General features: G+C 39.6%; 1 long non-coding RNA gene across 1 annotated transcript in view; it reads right to left on the bottom strand.

Moving 5' to 3' along the window:
* LOC122792241 overlaps positions 1 to 21,593 on the bottom strand; it is a 42,151-nt gene that overhangs the window by 16,988 nt on the left and 3,570 nt on the right. Inside the window, exons 2-3 of the long non-coding RNA XR_006363296.1 lie at positions 16,269 to 16,363; positions 9,308 to 9,439 (exon numbers count right to left, since the gene is read on the bottom strand). This is a non-coding gene — a long non-coding RNA (uncharacterized LOC122792241). The remainder of the gene's footprint in view (positions 1 to 9,307; positions 9,440 to 16,268; positions 16,364 to 21,593) is intronic.

Here is a 21,593-nt window from a genome sequence, read left to right on the forward strand (position 1 = left end):
ACCATCTTCCTCAATAACTATTCTCAGCATGGACTTTAATGTTTGATTTAAATACTCTACTAACCACTCTGTCTGGGGATGGTCCACTGAAGCTTTTAGCTACCTGACTGAGATTCTGGCACGGCTGGTACATTATTTTGTTTATAAATGGAGTCCCCTGGTCAGAGAGTACTTCCTTACGTATTTCTACTCTAGAAAATAATAACACCAACTCCCTAGACATATATTTAGCATAGGCTTACACAGGGAAATGGCCTCATGGTACTTAGCTGACTCATTCAAAATAACCAACATGTATTGAAACTCTGCTTGATTTTGCCAATGGCCCAACAATATTCATAATAATACATTCAAATGGCATCACTGTGACAGGCATTGGAATCAAAGAATTTTTAAAGCCTACATGAGGGGTTGCCTACTTGTACACAGGGCATCCAACATAGAAGTTTCAACTTGTTTTCATTATTCCTGGCCAGTAAAACCTTGCTAAGATATGTGCTTTACTCTTGTATTTCTCCAAGTGTTTTCTTAGAACAGAATTATGTGCTAACCTCAGCATTAGGTTTCTGAAAAGTATAGGCAATAATAGTTTACATACTACTTCCTCTCTGTCCTTACCTGTACAATAAATAATTCTGCAACTCAAGGTGTGGGTAAGAAGAGAACTAGGCTGGGGTGCCTTCTTTTCCCTTTATTTTTTTTATATTTATAGCCATTGGCAAAGAAAATCAGGGAGTCAAATTCAAGGATATAACTGGAAGGGTAATCAAGAAAAGTTGACTTTATTTGCAGATGATATTGTTTTTGTACTTGATAAATCCATAAAAGGATATCTCAATGATGTGAAAAATTGAAAATTAGACAGTTTAGTGCTTTGTTTAATAAAAGGCTAATAAAGATCAAACAAAAACTACAGACATAAATTATGTACCCACTCACAAACTAGTTCAGCAATACCCATGTTTATGGTAACACAGTAAGATAAAGTATTTAGAAATATGGATTAAAAATGTTTCTGTTACAGCAGCTAAAGATGTGTGGGAAGAAAATAAAAGATAATAAAAATTGAGAAACTGGAAGCTCTTGTTTATGGATATGGATAAGATAAAAACAGTGAAAATGTTCCCTTTAGTTTTATACACAGTTCAGGCATATTTTTATCATCTAGAGGAGAAGTTGTGGACAATAATTAATAAAGAAGGAATTTATCTGGGAGGGAAAGAGGACAAGAGTGAAGTGGAATATGCTGATCCTCCTACAGTACAAGGTGGTTAAGGATTACCTGATTTGAAGAGATATTTTAGCACTACATGGAAGTCTATAATTGAAAATAGAAAGGGGTAGTGTTAAAGCAGGGGTGGAGTTCAAGAAATAAGGAGAGAGTGGTATTTTGGATGTAGTTTCTTAAGGTGAATAAAACAACCATGTAGAATACTATATCCATAAAGTTGCAGAAAGTATTCTAAGAACTAAGCCAACAAGGAAATACAGATAGATTTTACCAATGGAGATGGCTGCAAGCAGAGGTACAGAAAATAGGCAAAAGGGGGCTGAAATTTATTGGAGAAAACTAGCAAAAGAACCAATGCACTGGAAGTAAATAACTACAAGAGAGACGGTAATAGAGTGAGATGAGATCACAATGAATGTTGGACTGCATGTTAGAGACTTTCTTCCTTTCCGGGAATTGATATCAGGGTATAGGCAAGGAGAAAGGAATAAGAGAATCATAAGTGAAAGACCTGCTGTGGTAGAGCTTTTAGTTGAATCTAAAATAAAAGCTGCTGAAAAAATGGATAATTAGTAGAGCATATAAAATATTGCAGGATAACTATAAGGATCAATCAGAAGATGTTAGAAAATATTGGGAAGAGAAACTGGAAAAGCAATTTACACAGGAGCAATAGGAGGACATATGTATGGCTCACAGTATTAAACAAAGTGCAGAAGGTTGATGATGTTTGCTTGGTGTACTTGCATAGGTATTTTTACATCTCAAGCAGACTTCAAAGATTTTTTTCTCAGGTAGATACAGAATTTAGGAGGTATGTTAGGGGAAAAAGAGGCAACTAGGAACATGTTTTTGTTGAGTTGGCAGCTTTTAAAAATTCCCTACAGAGTATGCTATCAAAAAAAAAATGGAGGAGCAAATGACTGCAATTAAAGCAATGATTCTTTTAAGGTGCAACATAGGATCTGAATTGCCCAGACAAAATAAATCCTTACTGAGTTTAATTCTGATCGATGTCAAAAAAAGCAATCACTAGAAAAAAGGAATTCAAAATCTAATCCAACTGTATTTTAAGTACTGAATATTGTAAAAGAGATAAAAAAACATTGGAAGCAGTATCCTTAGATAAGGGAAGGAGCAAATTGGATAGAAATAAATTAAATTTGTAGGAACAATAAGTGCAAAGTAACATTCAGGAAGAGGACTGTGTTTTAAGGAAAGGCAGGAACTGAACAATTTATGTACTGTGTGACTGAAAGTTAGTTGCTATAAAGAAAGAAGGAAAAAAAGAAAAAATGTGTATTATACAACGACCCCCTATTAATATTCCAAAACGTGCACACTGATTGGTCAGCGTGCATGTTGTAAATCAGAGTTATAGTAATGGAAAAAGGTCCGGTCACCCGGACTTTTTCCATTAGTATAACTCATTTTTTTTTTACAGCAACGGAGAATGCAAGATCTCCATTGCTTTTTACAACCTGTCTCGCTATGTTAAACGAGTTTAACATAGCGAGACAGCTTTAAAAAAAGCAACGGAGCATCTCCGTTGCTTTTTTTAAAGCTGCCTCTCTATGTTAAACCCATTTAACATAGCGAGACACTTTAAAAAGCAACGGAGATCTTACTTTCTCCGTTGCTTTTTTCAAAACTGTCTCGCTATGTTAAATAGGTTTAACATAGCGAGACAGGTTGTAAAAAGTAATGGAGATCTTGCTTTCTCAGTTGCTTTTGCCCACAGCTCTGATGTACTGTGCAAGTATACACATGTGCAGTACATCAGAACTGCTGCAGAATACCAGACAGCTGCGGAAGGGCAGCAAGGAGGCATTATACAATGCCATTAAGAAAAGTAATATTTTTTTTTCTTAAATAATGTCATTGTATAATAGCAATAACCTACTTCTGGGAGTGGGTAATGCTGGATTTACCCATGGTTGTCTTTGTTTGGCCACTCGGGCTTTGCCCTTGTGACCAAACCACACAAACCGTGGGTAAATCCAGCATTACCCACACCCAGGCGTGCATTATTGCTATAATATACAATATGCGTAAATGGAAAAAAGTGAATATAATTTGTTTTCTTTTCTATTAATATACATGTGTTTTTGTCTTAACAGATAATTTAATACAGCTGTTTAAACAAACAAAAAACGTACAGGTAAGAACTGGGAACATTTTGTTCAACTTCATCCCTAAATACCTATCTTTATTCTCCTGTGTTGCTCAGAAGTTAATTATTTATTTATTGACATTTGTTTACCAGGAAAGTCCGACTGTGTAATACATACCCATTTTCACTGGAGGCCAGGGCAGAAAAGCACCAGGGAGTTAAACATCAAATAAAGCACAAATACAAATGAAAAAGAAACATGTATACATGCAGTTTGATAGTGGAATACAGTACATAGAATACAATCAAGTATGAGGAGACATAACAATCAGTACCTTCAAAGGTATTAGAAGTATAGTCTTCTATGCCAGGAAATAAAAATAAAAGGATACAAGTCCACCCTAAGAGTGGGGAGAGGGCAGGTGTTGAAAGGCATTTACATACCTCTCAACTGTACAGAATTCCTTGGTATTTACCAGTTCTGAAGGCAAAAATAATGGGGTGCCACGAATTTCTGAGTGGCCCCCTCAATTCCCAATTTTTTTTTTAATTTCATGAGGCAGTGCCTGACTGCCTGTCAGACTTTGCGACAGCTTTGACTAACACTGCAAGTGAATTAAAGTAATATTTATAAAATTTCCCTGATTTAGGGAGTCGTCGTCCTGCAGGGAAGACATGGTGTTCACTTCTTGCTGACAGAACAATACTTTGATAAATGTGGCCTTGGGATAATTACTTGTTAGGGATGTTTACTCACCAGCAAAGCATTTGCAAGACCCACCACAGAAGATCAAAGCGATGTGATGAAATGTTAGTACAATATATTTTAAACACTTAAATAGTAACGTTACAAATAGAAGGTGTATAAAAAATAGGATGGCACTGACTACTGCTTTCAATGCTGCACAAGTTGACCCCTTTTCTAATAGAAAATAAAATCCTAGCTACTGCTGTTCCTGTAAGTGATTTATTACCTCCTGCTTGTTCTCATCCAGCAGAGTTTCTTCAGCCCATGTGATGTCAGTAGTCCCAGTGAGAGGGTTGCCCTTTTCATCATGGTGTGTGAGTGTCCTGAAACCAAAGCCCTAGAGTTCACAAACCTGGGCATCACATACTGCTTTATGCAGCACCACATTAATGGAGAGCTTCTTGTTGGGGCACTTCTTCATACACAATGGACAGCAGGGATCTCAACAGCGTCCCAGATGTTCTCCACACACTCCAAGCAGAGGCTGTGGTCTCATTTCAGCATAACCAGGATCTGAAAAATGTTAGCACAGAAGGGGAAGCGCAAAGTGTCACCACTGTAACTGGGATCCTCTCCATTGGCATAGATTATCGCAGAATGCCCAGATTTTTGCCTTGTCCCATATTCTTCATCTGTTTCTCATAAAATTTTGTTTTGTTTTTTTTCTGGCAAATCATTGACAAATCATAGAGGACTGAAGTCAGAAAATAATGGCAACCATTTCAGTTATACACTTCATAACCTTCAGAAAATTCATACTAATGCAAAACATGTTATTCTGTCAACTTTCAGTTTGGTAAGAGCAATATTTTAAAAAAGTGTCTTTGTTTTTGGACCTTTGTCCCCATTATTTCTGGCTTTGTCCAGATTTCTTGCTCTTAGGGGTTGAAAGGTGTGCTGGGGTGGGAATTTCAAACAGTCAGTGATGTTGCTAGTAGTCATCAGCATGTCTCCTTCAGACGGTAGATGCTGAACTCTGACAGACATGTGCACCCGCGGTCTCCCCTGCTTTGTGACTAGCATACTGGGGAAGAAGGGAATGAGGAGGCTGTAGCCTTGCCAAAATTAAGTGCTTGGGTTGTTTTGTCTGGCCATTCAGACTGTATCCCTACAGAACACACTGACGTAATGTTAGAAATGATACAAAGTATCGGTGGACTGAAGTGTTATTAAAAAAACTTGCAACTCAACAGGCTGGTGAAGTTTCTGCAGCGGACTTATTTATTTAGGATAAGAAAAGGATAGCCAGTGCCCAGCTACCATGGAAGTCAGTGGCAATGGGGGCTTGGCAGCCCTGGAAAAGAATGTGGCCGAGCTTAATTTGATGGGACGTTTATGATATAACTTCAGTCATGGGCCAGGAGTTTGAGTGCCTCATCAAACAACATGGCTATGAGGCTATTGCCTGGCTCATGCCTAAACTGGTCTAGGTACTAGAAATCCTGGAAGTTTTGGTCAGCATGAATAACAGCAATGCAGAACTGGAGGAACTGCATTCGGAACTGGACCGATTGCAAATAGAAAAGATGGACTGGATCAAAAAAAGAGAGGAAACACCAGAAAGTTGTATAAATTTTTTTAGCTTCTTGTTTGGCTTGGACAATAATGCAATTTAATAATTAGCATAAAAAGGTGACTTGTAGTTTAGCATTTTTTAAGGAAACTGTAGCGCATGAAGTTCAGTATGAGGAGAATGAGTTTGGTTATTATGCTGCTTTTATGCCGTCAGCCTGTCACCCTCACTTCAGTCAGCTGGCAGTAGGAATGTGAGACGAACATAGTTGAAGGCAGGCTGCAGACGAGCTGTGATTTGATATGTGCACTAATGGGGGGGGGGGGGGACTGTGTGACTTCAACTTCATATTTGTGACAGCAGCCTAAAGAACCACTTGCCAGTTCACAGTCAGAAAAAGGGCTTTTTAAGGGAAGTTTATCATATAGTCAAGTGCTGAGAGGTACTCATACCTGGGTAGAAGAATTTTGCCAAAAGGGCCTTAACATAGGGCCCTGATCAGCACAGGCAGCACAGAAAGTCAGCAGGAAAAGATGAGGCTATGTTTAGCATCCAGTTACAGTATCCTGGATATTTGTTTTAACATTACGTTACTAAAAGGTAAAACCAAGAGTTTCAGCCGCTATGATTTTACAGTCCCTGGTTTAGTGATTTCTCTCTCTGCTTTTCATTAAACATGGAGTCTGACAATTAATTATGGTAAACTGTTAAATCATTTATGTCCACAATTTAAGAACATTTTGTATGTGTATCAGTTTACCATAATGTATGGCTGTGCAGATAAGTAAAACGTTCATTTAAATATTTATCCCAATTTATGAAGAAGGAAGTGGTGAGGAATTGTTGCAAAGATAAAGAACATAACCTCTTCTGTCATCTCAGTGTCCTCTTAAGATTGTACACGTAAAACTTGAAATGACTTTATTCTTTCTGAAGCTTCAAATTGAGTTATTTTTGATGTTTATAAGTGGGGTCCACATAATTTTACACAGGTGCATGTTGTTTAAAGAACAATTTCATTTATTTTCAGGCCTCAGTGGTCAGTGGATAAATTGCTAAGGGGTTGAAACTGCAAGAGATCCCACTCCTCAGATAACATACCTCCATCATACCTCTCAATTGATCACAGCAAGAAATCTGGACAAAACCTAAAATACTGGTGGGACAAAGACCCAAAAATAAGGACAGATTTTAAATATTGCTCCTGTAATCTCAGACAATGGCTAGAATAACAGATTTTGCATTAGAATGTATTTTCTGTGCTATATTAAGCCTGAAATTCAAATGTCTGCTATTCTTTATCATTATTTAGTGACGTCAATCTTCATGTTAGTATCCCACAATTCCAATGGAATGGGTGGGGTTACATTATTATGTATGCAAATTTTATGTTAATCAGCTTCCCCATTTTTGGCCAGTTGCACCTACTTTTTATGGGCCTTTGTTCAGATGTTTGATGTTTCCAAGTTAAGAGGTATGGGTAAAGACAGTATGAAGTTGTCTTCCCTGTCTGCCTTTATAACATTTATCCAGCTTATCTGGAGGTCAAAGCACTGGAGTTTCCTCAGGGTCAGCCTACTTTGTGGCAGAAAACATAGTCTCCTCTCTTACCAGTGCATGGAATGGGCTTTCTGTGTCTAATTCTACTATGAAATGTAGTTCATATAAATATTCTTCAGTATCAATTGCTATTTCTACCTTATTCTTTTTTTCTAGTTATTTTCTTTTTCTTTATGAATATGATGCATAGAACTCTCATTCTTATGTTTAAGTTCATGCATTTTGGCTCAAGAGGCATGACTGTTGAAGGTTACCTTGCATCTCAGTAAAGCCTAGCCTCTCATTTTCCTTTCCTTCTTTAGGTTACTGACCTACTCTTCCCAGTGTGACTGATCACCACCCTTGAACTTTTTCTTCTCTATATTACTCTCTGTCTTTCTCAGCATAAATGAACACCACTCTCAATTTCTTTTTTTCTTTTCTAGTTTACTCTTTTTTTTGCAAAGGAATTATCTACAGTTTTATCTTTCCCTTAGCTATAGATATATTTTGCCTAGGGCTTTCCCTTATTTGAATTTTCTGTCTTACACTAACAGAATTGGTTTAGAATATGAATAAGGTTCTGTGTCCTCTTTAACTACACTAGTGAAATCTTTTTTATTGATAATTTTCTCTTCCTTAGCACTTGCCTGCTGGTTAAAATTCTCCATTACTAATTCCATTATAATTTGACAGAAAGTTTACAATACTGCTTAGGTTGTACACAGTGTATACTTCCAAACTTCATTCCATGAGACTACACCCTTTCAGTGAGTGAGCTTTGCTCCCAATGTGAATTTCTTGGCCTCCTTGTCTCAAAAACATAATACGCAGGTTATGATCTCCAGCCCGGTCATAATCTTTAATAATAATAATAATAATAATAATAATAATAATGATAATAATAATAATTTGGCACACAAAGCAATCTCAGACCCCGCCTTGATGGGACTGTTGCATATCTGTAAGTCAAGCTCCACTCGAGAAACCCACACACGCGACCTCAACCTGCTCTATGACAGCAACAGGAACTGTTGGCGGGACAGATTTGTGTCCAAGAGGCTACCCCTTTTGTGGAACAGACTCCTTCTCCACATCAAGCAGAGTACCTCATTAACACTTTTTAAGCACAACCTGGATAACTGGATGGGGAACAGAAAATACGCCCTTGGGATGCCACCTACATCCCACCTGAATAGTGGCATCAGGTGCTGACGTTGGAACATGGGCTAAATTCTTGGCTAGGCTTGTAAGGGCATCAGGGCCAATAGCCTAGTAACTTCCTATGATCCTATGATAATAGTTATTCATACAAATGTATTTCAGCTCGTTTTACTCACACACGAGTCCTGCCGAGTCAGGTCAAGGATGTGGGCTCAAATAACAACTGGTATGAAATCACTTTGGTCCACAACATACCTCAGTACCCAATTTACTGACTGTAATATACATATATGTATATATCTCAGATGTCTGACTGTGACTAAATAAAACACACAAAAATAATAATAGCTACAATTACGTATTTCAGCATGTTTTACGCAAGTACACACTAGCCCTGCCAAGCCAGACAAGTGACTGTTAAAACTGTGATCAAATGGCAGCAGGGGTCAGTAGGTTTTATCCACAGATTGTCTCTATGCTCTCTAAATACAAAGCTGCTTTACTGAACGTATTCATCTGAGAAGTGCGGTTATAAGTAAATGAATGAATAAATCCATAAGTACTACCCACAGTTATGTACTTCATATTGTTGATGTCAGATGCACCTGGTACACACTATACATCCACACTGCACATGCACACACATGTGCCAAGCAGATACAGCCATTTTAATGACTGTGTACAACCCAGATGTAATTTAGCTGATCAATTTAATGAATGCATACATTAACAATGGCCACAATAATATATTTCACAGTGTTGCTGCCAAGCACATATACAGTAACCCACGGCTTCCACCCTACAGATACAACTGCCACGAATTACAGCTTCTTTATCAACTTTACACCTCAGGTGTCAGTCATCAAATAAATAAATAATACATTCATAAATAATGACAACTGCAATGCTGCTATCAGACCTATACAGTGCAACTCACTGCAAGCCTGCCTCATACCTATATACACACAAATACAACCAAAGTATCAAAATACGACATACCACCTTATAGGCTGGCTCTCAGTATGGCACCTTCTTCAATATTTGCACAGGCTGGGATGTTTATTTATATATTTATTGACATTTGATTACCAGGTAGGTCTGACTGGGTAGAAACCCATTTTCAGTGAAGGCCTATGAAGAAAAACTCCAGATTATTACAAAAGACATTAAGAACAATAATTTCACAATCTTCAAAAATAAAACAAAAAGATCTGCAGTTTAAATAATCATAACAAATGTTGACATAATATAAAAACATTGATTAAGAATAGATACAAGTTATATGACAATCATTTCATACTTAGAAAATTTTAGACGGTTTGTACAGAAATTAAAGGTAAGTTAGTCTAATACAAAAACGAATTGCAATATGAAGTAAGGGAAAAACAGACTTATGGTACAGAATTGCAATATGAAGTAAGGGAAAAACAGACTTATGGTATATTTACAGAGAAAGTCAGAGAAGAGAATTAAGTTAGCAGTAAGGAAGTAAGTGAAGGGAAGACTAAGGAGTTATAAGGAATGAAATGGTTCTTGCTCACAATTTGGGATATAGGTTATCCTGGTTTTTGAGCAACAACAGAACCAGATTTTAGCAAGGAAGTCTTTCGGAGTGGTTTTGAAAGATGGGAGGGTGGGTATAGACCTGATGGATACAGGTAAGGAGTTCCAGGCCTTAACAATCTTGTATGAGTATAGACAATGCTTAGCAAATTTGCTAGGTTTGTAGACAGACAGGAGTTTTTGGTCACTGGATCGTAATGAGCAACTGAGAACATAGTTGTAGAGAATGTTTTTTAGTACTGGACAGGCAGATGGATGCTAGATAATTTTATAGGTGGTAAGAAGTTGTGTAAATGTTAGTCAATGTGGCAGTTCTAACCAATTTAGGCTTTTCAGTGCTATACAGTGTGGGTTCTGAAAGGGGTATGTGCTGCAAATTTAGCAACTTTGTTATAGCATTGTTCAAGTTTCAATTTTTGTGAAGCCTGGAGGTTAGTAAGGATGGGAGCACCATAAAGAAGAGTGGGGAGGAGATGCGTAGTTGCGAGTGTAGTTTTAGTTTCGTCAGTGAGAAAGTTTTTGGCTCTGTAAAGCATGCCTAGTTTTTGATGAGTATTTCTTATGCAATTTTGTATATGCAGGTCGAAAAAATGTAAGACTATCATCCACTATCAGCCCTAATAGCTTGCTATGAGAAGTGACTTCAGTGGTTGTATTACAGAGTATTTTTTTCATGAGAGAGGTATTTAGGGAAAAAAGTAGTAGTTTGGTCTTTTTTGGGCCGAGCATGAGTTGTGAGTTACAAAGCCATGTTTCAGTGGCTGCTAAAGTTTACCAAGTAATTTTTTTTAGGTGTACCCTGTTGTCAGATATGCAAATGAGACTGGAATCATCTCTGTATCATATTAGGGTGGCCTGTTGTGTGGAAGTATGGAGAGTGTTGGTGAAAATGTTAAAGAGGAGGAGACCAAGAATAGAGCCTTGTGGTATACCGGTGGTAAGTGGAAGGTAAGGAGAGAGCATAGGCTGCCATTTTACTGGCTGATACCTACAGGACAGGTAGTATTTGAACGACAGAAGGGGGGCTGAGAGAGACCTACTGAGGACATCTGAAGTAGAGGTTTGCTGTGACCAACTGTGTTGAAGCCTTCAAACAAGTCTAATATAAGGAAGAGACTACATTGCCATTATTTCTAGCTTTATTGACAGTATCCATATAGTTAAAAGGGCAGTTCTAGTACTATGGGAAGGATGGAAGTCATGTTGTGTAAGGTATAAGAGTTCTTCCTGCAGGATACAGTCTTCAAAATTTTTTTTAATATATTTTTCAAGTATTTTGGTGAGGGGAGATGAGATTGCTATAGGTCTAAAGTTATTAATGTCTGCTGACTTTCTTCCTTTGTGCAGAGGGATAATGTGTGGCTTTTCCAAGAGAAAGGGCATGTGGGATTCCTGGACTAACCTATTTAAGGATTGAGACAGGATAAGCAAGATTATTGTCTGTTTTTAGATACTTATGTGAAGGTCATCGGCTGATGAAGAGAAATTTTTAAGTTTGTTTAAGGGTACTTTTATACATGATGTGGGCACAGGTTTGAAGGTAAAAGTGGATGCAGTGATATGTGGCTGCTGGGCAGGGATGGGATTAGATGTTGAGGAATCCGTGGTTAGAGATGCTATAATACCTATAAAATAAAAGTTGAACTGTTTTGCAGTTTCAAGTGGTGAGTTATTGGGAGACGGGTTTGGGTTGAATTTTAGTCCAGGACATAATGGATGTCCAGAATTTTTTAGGGTTGTGTTTAGTGTTATTTTGAAAGTTATTATGTTATTGTCTTCAATTATTTGCTTTTTAGTACAATTGCGAAGCATTCTGACGTTTTCAAGATATTGAGGTTTTTTTACATTTTTGCCATTCTTTCCATGATTTTTCTCTATCCTGCATTAACATTTTATTATTTTTGGATATCCAAATCACATTATTTGTTTTCAGTCTCTTCCTTGTAGGAGGTGCAAGGCTATTTAAGATACTTAGAAAAGTTGTACCAAATTTGATTACAGTATTGTCTAAGGGGAGGATTTTTAGGAAGTTCTAGTTAAAAGATGACAGTGTAGTAATGAATATTTATGTGTTAAACTTGGAAAGGTTACATGTTGTTTTATAAATATGCTGTTTATTTGACTGTGTGAGATGTCTAGTCATACAGATTGAAAGATGATCACAGACAGAGTCTGACATTGTACCTGTGGTGCAGTATTTGCTAGGGTCTGATACTAGGATCCAGTCTAATAGAGAATTTGATGTCTTGCTATAATGTGTGGAGTTACTGATTAGTTGTGTGAAACCATACAAGTTCATGCTGGATGTAGGAGAGTTAGAGTTTATGTCCAACCAATTGACATTCACATCACCTAGTAATATTTTTTTCTTGTGGAAATGTTAAGGATATCCAATGTAGGATATCTTTCAGTACAGCTGTATCGTTGCAGGGAGAGATATGAAGGACAGTAATGCATATTTATTTATAATGGTTTGTTTTGTGGAAAGCAGAAAGAAGCTCTGGTGAACTGAATTTTGGTGTTGGTTTGCTGTAAGGGGAAGTGTGGTAGGTATTGGGAAATATTAAACCAATACTACCACCTTTCCTCTTTATATGGTCAGTACGGATGATATTATAGCCAGGAGGTATAACTTCGGAATTGTTTAAGCTGGGTTTAAGCCGAGGTTCAGTTACAGCTGGAACATCAGGCTTACATTGGGTAATCCAGGCATGTAGTTCAGCAGTTTTATTTCTTATACTTCTAACATTTATTGCAGCAAAAATTAGATCACCAGGGTTGGGGATTGACTGCTGTTGGGTTACATATGTATATGGAACAGAATTATCTTTGTGTTCATTGTGATAAGTAGGGCCAAGATTAAGGTGAATACCTCCTCCTAGAAGGATTTTAGTATATTGGGGAATGATGCATACTTATATTTTGGAGAGGATTATTGCACTTCATTTTGTTTTGGACTAAATTGAAGTGCAATTAGCCTATATTTGGAATAAATATGAGGGTCAATATTAAATAGGTTTAGTGCAATGTGAGGAGAGTGTAAAGATGAAGTATGGATCGGTGTCTGGGACAGAGTTGGAGAGATGTTGCAATATATTATTGAGTTAAGGTAGGATGACAAATAGGTTCATAGGTAGGTACTAGGCTATCTGCCTGAAGGCATTTATAAGCCTAGTTGGAATGTGTTGGCTTTCGCCACCCCCTTAGATTAGTTCCCTGTGCCTCTGTCCAGCACAGCCACTGAAGTGATCCCCGGGGTAAACTTTCTGTTTCCCATACACTCGTCAAGGTTTCTCTTGAAGAGTGTTAGCGAGGAGCTCTGCCTAATGTAGAATGCAATCTTGTTCCAAAGCATGGGAAGTCTCTGGGACAGGAATCTATCCCTCCAGCATGTCCTATTTATTGTTGTGGTGAGGTTTAGGTCCCTAGAGTGTGTGGCTCGAAGGGATATAGTTTTCTTTAGGTGGAGCATGTCCATCAATTCTGGGTTGGACATGGCCTTGCAAGTCAGGCAGAGATCACCTCTGAGTAGGCGGTATGCAACCGAGTACAGCTGGAGTTTCTTTAGTCGAGCTGCATAGGGCATCTGTTGGAGGCCAGTGATCCTCTTGGTGAGGTACTTCTCTGGTATTTCCAGGTGTTGCAGGTGTCTTGTAAGGTACACCCCAAATGGGGCGTTGTACTCTATGATGGGTCTGATAAGTGATGAATAGAGGGGCACAATGACCTCTTTTGATCTGGATGCGAACCCTTTTGTGATTAGGTGGGCTACATAGAAGGATTTTCTAACCACTTTGGCAATGTGATTATCAAAGGACCGATTACTATCTACTTGGGTCCCCAGATCCCTTATTATGTCTTCTGTATTTAGGGGACTACCACCTATGTGGTAGTTTGTGGGTACTTTGTTTTTTCCAAAGGGGATGACTATGCACTTTTTGGCATTTAGCTTGAGGCCATGATTTTGACACCAAGTATCTGTCTCAGTGAGACCCTTTTGGAGGATGTCTGTGTCAGCCAGAGAGTCAATTATAGCTCCTCGTTTGCAGTTCTATGAAACTGGTCAGCCATAGTCCTCCTGTGCTTGCCTGTACCTCTGAAAAGTATATGCCGAACGGGAGGACTCCTAGGACTGAGCCCTGGGAACGCCACTTGTAACTGGTTTAGAGTTGGACCTAGCTCCCGCAACTCTTACCATGTGGGTTCTGTCCGTGAGCCAGTTGGCAACCCATCTCGTGACGTAGGGGTTTATGTTCAGGCTGGTGAGCTTGTCTATAATACCAGAATGGGGAATGGTGTCAAAGGCCTTTGCGAGGTCTAGGTAGGCTATGTGGACAACCTTTCCCTCGTCTATAGCCTTGGTAACTGTCTCAAAGAAGTCCACCAGGTTTAGGAGGCATGACCTGCCCTTAAAGACGAACTGGGTAGGGTCCAGTGTTTGGAAGTTCCTAATGTCTCTGTTAACGAGTTCCATGATGATGTGCTCCATAGCATTGCAGACCAAGCTGGTCAGGCTTATAGGGCAATAGTTCTCGGGGTCTGTTGTGGCTCCACCTTTGTGGAGAGGAATAACCATTGCTTTGTCCACTCTATGGGTATGTAGTGTGTTTAGGTGAGGGGTTAGTTCATCTATGACCTCGTGTAGGATGCAGCCTGAGTCACCGTCCCATCCCATTGATGCTGTGTTTTTGGCTTTGAAGAGGGCTGTTTTAACCCGAGTGTCTGTGATTTCAGGGGTTCTACATTCTTCTGGTATGGTTATGGGCCCTTTTGGGGGTGGGGGGGTGACGTTTGCACTGAACCTGTCTGCCAGGATGTTGGCGATACTGGTCGGTTCAGTGTATTTTATGCCATTCTGCACCAACTCTTGAGCAGAACTGAGAATTGCCACTTAGATTTTTGACATAGCTAAAGAATGCCTTGTGGTTATCTTTGGAGTCCTTGGCAATTTTTCTTTCGAAGCTAGCCTTGGATGATTTTATGAGGGATAGTAGTTTCTTGTGGATACTGATCAGGGATGTCTTCTTGGGATTTTACTCTTTTCTGTACTAGTTTCCTCCTTCTATTGTATAGCTTATTTATGGCAGGGGTCCACCAGACTGGTTTCTTTTTCTTGGAGGAGCGAGTCTTGGTTTTGCTTGGGATAGCACGATCCATGCATTCTTGTAGGTGCCCGTAGAGTGCATTAGTAAAGGATTTTGCAGCTTGGACAGCGTTATCCTTTAGCATGGGAGCTTTGAAACTTTCCACCTCAGTCTTAAGTAACGTAAAGTTTGCTTTTGAAAAGTTTTTCACAGTGGTTTCCTTGACCGAGGGTGGGGACGGAATGTGGATGTCCAGAGTGATTAGTTTATGGTCAGATCTAACCAGCGAGGGATTGACCTCCGGTGTGGAACACCAGTCGCCCAATGGTGATGACCAGGTCCAATATGTTGTCACCTCTGGTGGGGGTGTTGACCAGTTGATCCAGGGCATTTGAGTTTATAAATTCTATGAAATGTTGGGCAAGGGAGTTAGTACTTGAGTCAAGAAGAGAAGAATAGAGGATAAGCTGAAGAGTAGCATAATTAGGTACAGGAATCTGTATTATATAGATGTCAGGTATAGGGGAAGTAGCAATGAGGAAGGAAACAAGAAGTTGCAGGATAGTAGGAGATTCACTGATGGTGGATTATAAAAGGTGGAAGAGGACAGGTAAGGAGAGGAGTATTTTCTATAAAAGAAGAGAGGTAGGTCATCCTAGTATCTTCTCTGGAATGTAAGGAATAGAGGAGTATTAAAGGCTAGAGTATAATGATGTTGTCAAAATAAGGGTTTATTTGGGAAAAGAAAAAGATGCAATGTGGAACAGACAGATACAATTAGGGAGGGTTGTAATTATAAATGGATGTAGTGCAAGTATGGGAGTGAGAAAGATACTTGGGAATGGAGCTAAAAATTAGAGCTAAGGAAATAGAAACCAAGAAACAGAAGTGTAGGTATAGAAGTAGTAAGGTCATTTGGGGAGGGTTTTGGAATAAGAGATTAAGAGTCAAAAGTGAAATATGTGTGCAGGAAGTGTAATATTACAGTAAGGGGGTGGGTGGGAACTGAGAGTAGGGGAGTCAAGTGAAGCCAAGCGGCCTTCCCACCCCCAGGTCAATTTATAACTGAGAGCAATTACTTTATAGCAAGAACAAAGCAATTAAAGAGAAGCAAGTAAAACAGGTTTTCTGTAATTTCCTGAGACCAAATACCAGGCATAAGCAGTATAATGTACTGGTCAAGTAAAAGGGGACAGTGACCAACTTAGTAAGGGGTCCTACTATTTCACAGAGCCTCTCAATAACAGAGCAATCATGTATTTAACTGATTAAAGTTAATACGCAACAAGGTCCTTCATGGTAAATATGCTTACATGAAACAATGACAAAAGTCTCAGTAAACTTGTAGGTATAGGGCCTTGTGAGAGAGCTCCTGTAATATCCAGTTCAGGTGTTGTGACTGCAGACTCTGAAATGAAAGAAAGAAAAAAGAAGCTATATTAAGCTGTAAAATTATATTGAGGAAATAAAGTTAGTACTTATTATACAAAAAAGAGATGGAGGAAGGACCACAGTAAGTCAGAGCAAGAAAATACCATGGAAATATGAGAGCAGAGTGATGGTAAGGAAGTGTAAGCATGCAAGCTCAAGCTAGTTGTAGTAGAAAGTATACTGATAGAGAACCACAGTAATGCAGTGCAAATATACAGCTGTATTGAGCAAATTATCAGAATGTGGCACTGCACTGACAGTCACAATACAACACCATCACTTAGAATGGTTCATGGGATTAATCAGTAAGTCAAAACAGTGTAAACAAAAAAAAAAATACTCATGCATACATAAAGCTTATTTGATCTGAATGAAACTGTCACAAATATACCAAAGTCTTTTCACTATTTTACACAGTCTTAGAACAAATACAAATGGAATAACATATGACATATACCTGCTCTATGAAGGTAGATAGTAACAGAGTGTAAGAAAAGACAAACCTGAGGGAATAGTTAGCAATACATTTACTATAGTGACAATCCCACTCTCAGGTCAATTTAAAGGTCACTTTATAATAGAGAGCAATCACTTTATAGCCAGAACAAGGCAATTAAATTAACAAAAATAAAAATGAAATAGAGACATGGAAGCATAAAACAAGAAACAGAAGTCGTAAGGTCATTTAGGGAGGGCTTTGGAATAAGCGTCAAAAGTGAAATGTGTATGCAGGAAGTGTAATATTAGAGTAAGGGGGAGATAGGTGGGAGTTGGGGGTACGGCAGCAAAGTAAAAAAAAAAAAAAAAACAAGCCAATTAATAAAGAGATGCAAGTCAGACAAGTTTTCTGTCATTTCCTGTGACTAAATACCTGGCATATGCAATATAGTCTACTGGTCAAACAAAAGGGGACAGTGGCCAACTTAGTAAGGGGTCCTACTATTTCACAGATCTTGTCAATCACAGAAAGGTTCTTCATGATAAACATGCTCAAATGAAACAAAGACAAAAGTCTCAGTAAACTTGTTGGTATAGGGCCTTGTGACAGAACTCCTGCAATATCAAGGTCAGATGTAGTGACTGCAGGCTATGAAACAACAAAGGTCTCAAGGTGTAGGGCCTTCTGACAGAGCTCCTGCAATATCGACATCAGATGGAGTGACTGGAGGCTCTGCTCTATGAAGGAAGATAGATGTCAGTTAGGAATAACTGGCATATCAAGAAAGTGAGGATGGCACAGTGTTTTACCTTGAATGGCATTATTAAACTGCAGTTCCTGTTACTATAATTGACTATTACTGACTACTGTTTTAAAACAATGATTATCAATGGAGAATGATACCTGCTTTAAGAAAATAATAGTTTGCACTGTAGAAAGTGCCATTCAACTTGTTTCACAAGGCTGTAGAAATATTCTTTTGCTGCAGGTACCAAACTAACATTGATACTCTAACATTGCCTGCAAGTGAAATTCTCTACTGTCCTGGAAAGCATACCTGTCAACTATGCCTGATTTTTATGGACATCCCTGATTTTCACCCAAGTTTTAGCTCTTTCCCTCTTAATCCTTCCAAAAACTGGTGTTGTGTGGTGAAGCAGTGGTGAGTTGCACTAAATAAATAACTACAGTTTGAGTTATAACTACAGTTTGAGTTAGATTTCTTTTACTTCAGAAAATTTATATTAATTCACATTATTTTAATTTGTCAATGTCTGAAGTTAATATCACAGATCATTTTAAGTGTACCTGATTATGTCTGTATTTGTATCAGTCTGTTAAAACTTGTCCCTGTTTCATAGCAGTGCTGGAAAGAAATATTTCTACAACCTTTCTCTTTCCACATTAGATTGCCTTCATTGTTTTTCTTGACAGCAATTCTCTTGTCTACAGCAAAAGTAATATTAAAAGGAGAAAATATATTTTTATTTTCAATTATTTTTGAAAAAGCAATGCAACTTTTGACAAGAAATACCAAGTGTTGCTAGGCTGCTGCCACAATCTTTATGTAGCATGTCTGTGCATAATTTGTTTTTCAGTGCAAACTAAAAAGAGTCTGTGCATCGTAACTACGGTTTTCATAGGATTACAGAATCCTAGGAAGTTATTAGGCTGTTGGCCCTTATAAACCTAGCCAAGAGTTTACCCCATGTTTAGACAAGTCATCACCAGATGCCCCTGTCCAGCAGGGACACGGGTGGAATCCCAGGGGTGTATTTTCTGTTTCCCATCCAGTTATCCAGGTTGCACTTAAAAATGGGTAAAGAGGTACTCTGGTTGACGTGAAGAGGGAGTCTATTCCACAGACAGGGGAGTCTCTGGGACACAAATCTGTCCCGCTAACAAGTCCTGCTAATGTCACACACCAGGTTGTGGCCGCGCGTGTGGGTTACTCGAGTGGAGCTTGACTTGAGGATATGCAGCAGTCCCATCAAGGCAGGGTCCGAGATCATCTTGTATGCCAGACAGAGGTCACCTCTGAAGAGTCTGTATGAAACTGAGTAGAGGGATAAGGCTTTTAGCCTGTGTATGGTAGATATTTGAGGCCCTGAATCCTCCTGCTGAGGAACCTCTGTGGTCTCTACAGTTGCTGCATGTGCTTTGCGAGATACATGCCAAAAAAGGCGTTGTACTCACTAAAGGGCCTTATAAGGGAAGAATACAGGGATGTTATGACCTCCTTGTCCCTGGATGAGATATCCTTACTTATGAGGTTCATAGGTTCATAGGTTCATACTAGGCTATCTGCCCGAGGGCATTTACAAGCCTAGCCCATAGTTTTGTGGCTTACGCCACCCCTTTAGTATGGGGAACTATACCCATTATTTTGCTGTGCCTCTGTCGAGCAGTGACACTGAGGTAATCCCTGGGGTATATCTGCAATCTCCCATCCATTGGTCAAGATTTCTCTTGAACAAGGCCAGCGAGGTGCTCTGCCTCACATATACCGGGATTTTATTCCACAGCATAGGGAGTCTTTGGGTGATGAATCTATCCCTCCAGCACGTCCTATTAATAGCCGTGTCGAGGTTTAAGTCTCCCGCCCTTGTGGCTCTGACGGATCTAGATTTTTGAGGTGAAGCATATTCATCAAATCTGGGTTTGACATGGCCTTGTATGTTAGGCAAAGGTCACCTCTGAGCAAGCTGGCGACTGAATAGAGCTGGAGTTCTTTCAGTCGGGCAACATAGGACAGATGTTCGAGACCCTTTATCCTTTTGGTGAGGAACTTTGTGGCCTCTCCAGCTGCTGCAAGTGTCGGGTCAGATACATTCGAATGGGGCATTGTACTCAATCATTGGTCTGATGAGTGATGAGTATAGGGAGACTATGACCTCCCTTGATCTAGATGAGAATCCCTTCATGATAAGGTGGGCAATGTAGAAGGTCTTCCTAACTACTTTAGCTACATGGGTGTCGAATGACAGACTACTATCAACCTGGGTCCCCAGGTCCCTGATAACTTCTTCTGTGCTCAGTGGATTGCCACCTATTTGGTAGCTAGGGGTAACCTTGTTTTTCCCGAAGGGTATGACTATGCATTTTTTGGCATTTAACTTAAGGTCATGGCTCTGGCACCAGTTATCCGCTTTCTGTGAGACCCTTCTGAAGGATATCTGTGTCAGATGTGTTTTCTACTATGGCGCCCAGTTTGCAGTCATCTGCAAACTTTGTCAGCCATAACCCTCCTGTGTTTGCTTGTACTTGGAAAAGTAGATGCCAAACAAGAGTGGGCCCAGGACTGAGCCCTGTGGTACACCACTTGTGACAGGCTTTGAGTCTGACATGGCGCCAGCAACTCTGACCCTGTGGGTTCTGTCACTCAGCCAGTTTGCAACCCATCTTGTGATATATGGGTTAACATTTAAGCTGATGAGTTTTTCAATGATACCCGAGTGGGGTATTGTATCGAAGGCCTTCGCCAGATCGAGGTAGGCTGTATGGACTGCCTTTCCTCATCAATGGCTTTGGTGACTGTTTCAAAAAGTCAACCAAGTTTAGAAGGCATGATCTGCCTTTGACAAAGCCAAACTGGGATGGATCCAAAGTCTGCAAATTCCCTATGTCTTTATTTATGAGGTCCATTATGATCCTCTCCATGGCTTTGCAGATAAGGCTTGTCAAGCTAATGGGCGGTAATTTCCAGGGTCGGTGGAGGCACCGCCTTTGTGAAGTGGGACCACAGTTGCAGTGCGCCACTCCTGGTGCGTATCCAGAGGTAAGACTATGATTAAACAGCTGTCCTAGCTGTGGGTTTAATTCCTCGTTGAGTTCGTGGAGCACACAGCCGGGGACACCATCAGGTCCCATGGATGCTGTGTTTTTGCTTTGGAGAGCAGTTCTCACTTGGGTGTTGGAGATGTTTGGGGGCTGCAATCGCTTGGTATAGATATCTCTCCTTTGGGGAGGGGAGAAGTTTGCACTGAACCTGTCAGCCAGTATGTTGGCAATGTCTGTAGGATCAGTAATCTTCACATCATTTTGAACTAGTTCTGAGCATATCTGGGAGTTTCCTCCCAGGTTTCTAACATAGCTAAAGAAGGCCTTATGATTGTCTTTTGAGTCTTTAGCTATTTTTCTCTCAAAATTTGCTTTGGATGATTTTATGAGAGCTCTTAGTTTTTTACTTATAGTGATCAAGGGTGTTTTACCTTTTAAGGATTTTGCTCTATCTTGTAGTAGCTTCCTCCTTTTGTTGTAGACCATGTAGAAGGCGTTCCGTACAATGGAAGCAATATGGTGGTTAAAAGCCAGGTGCCCAAATCCCTCATGACTGACTGCGTGCTTGGGACGTTATTAATGCGATAATTGGTGGGGATGCCACTCTCCCCAAAAGCAATGATGATGCATGTTTTAGTATTCAGCTTGAGGCCATGTTTCTGGCACCAGTCATTTGTCTGGATGAGACCCTCTTGGAGATGTCACATCACTAGGGGAACTGATAACAGCACCCAGCTTGCAGTCATCTGCAAACTTGGTCAGCCAAAGCCCAGTTTTTTGCCTGCACCTCAGAAAAGTATATCCCAAATAAAAAAGGCCCTAAGTCCAAACCCTGGGGTATGCAGCTTGTTACAGATCTACTGCTTGAGGTGGCTTCTCCTATTTTGACTAGGTGGGTTCTATCAGTGAGCCAGTTTGCTACCCATCTGTTAACATACAGACTGATGTCTAGTTGAGAAAGTTTATCTATTATGCCTGAGTGGGGAAT

The sequence above is a fragment of the Protopterus annectens genome, chromosome 1.part2, assembly GCF_019279795.1.
Source record: "Protopterus annectens isolate FY-2018-M chromosome 1.part2, PAN1.0, whole genome shotgun sequence".
Lineage (NCBI taxonomy): Eukaryota > Metazoa > Chordata > Ceratodontiformes > Protopteridae > Protopterus > Protopterus annectens.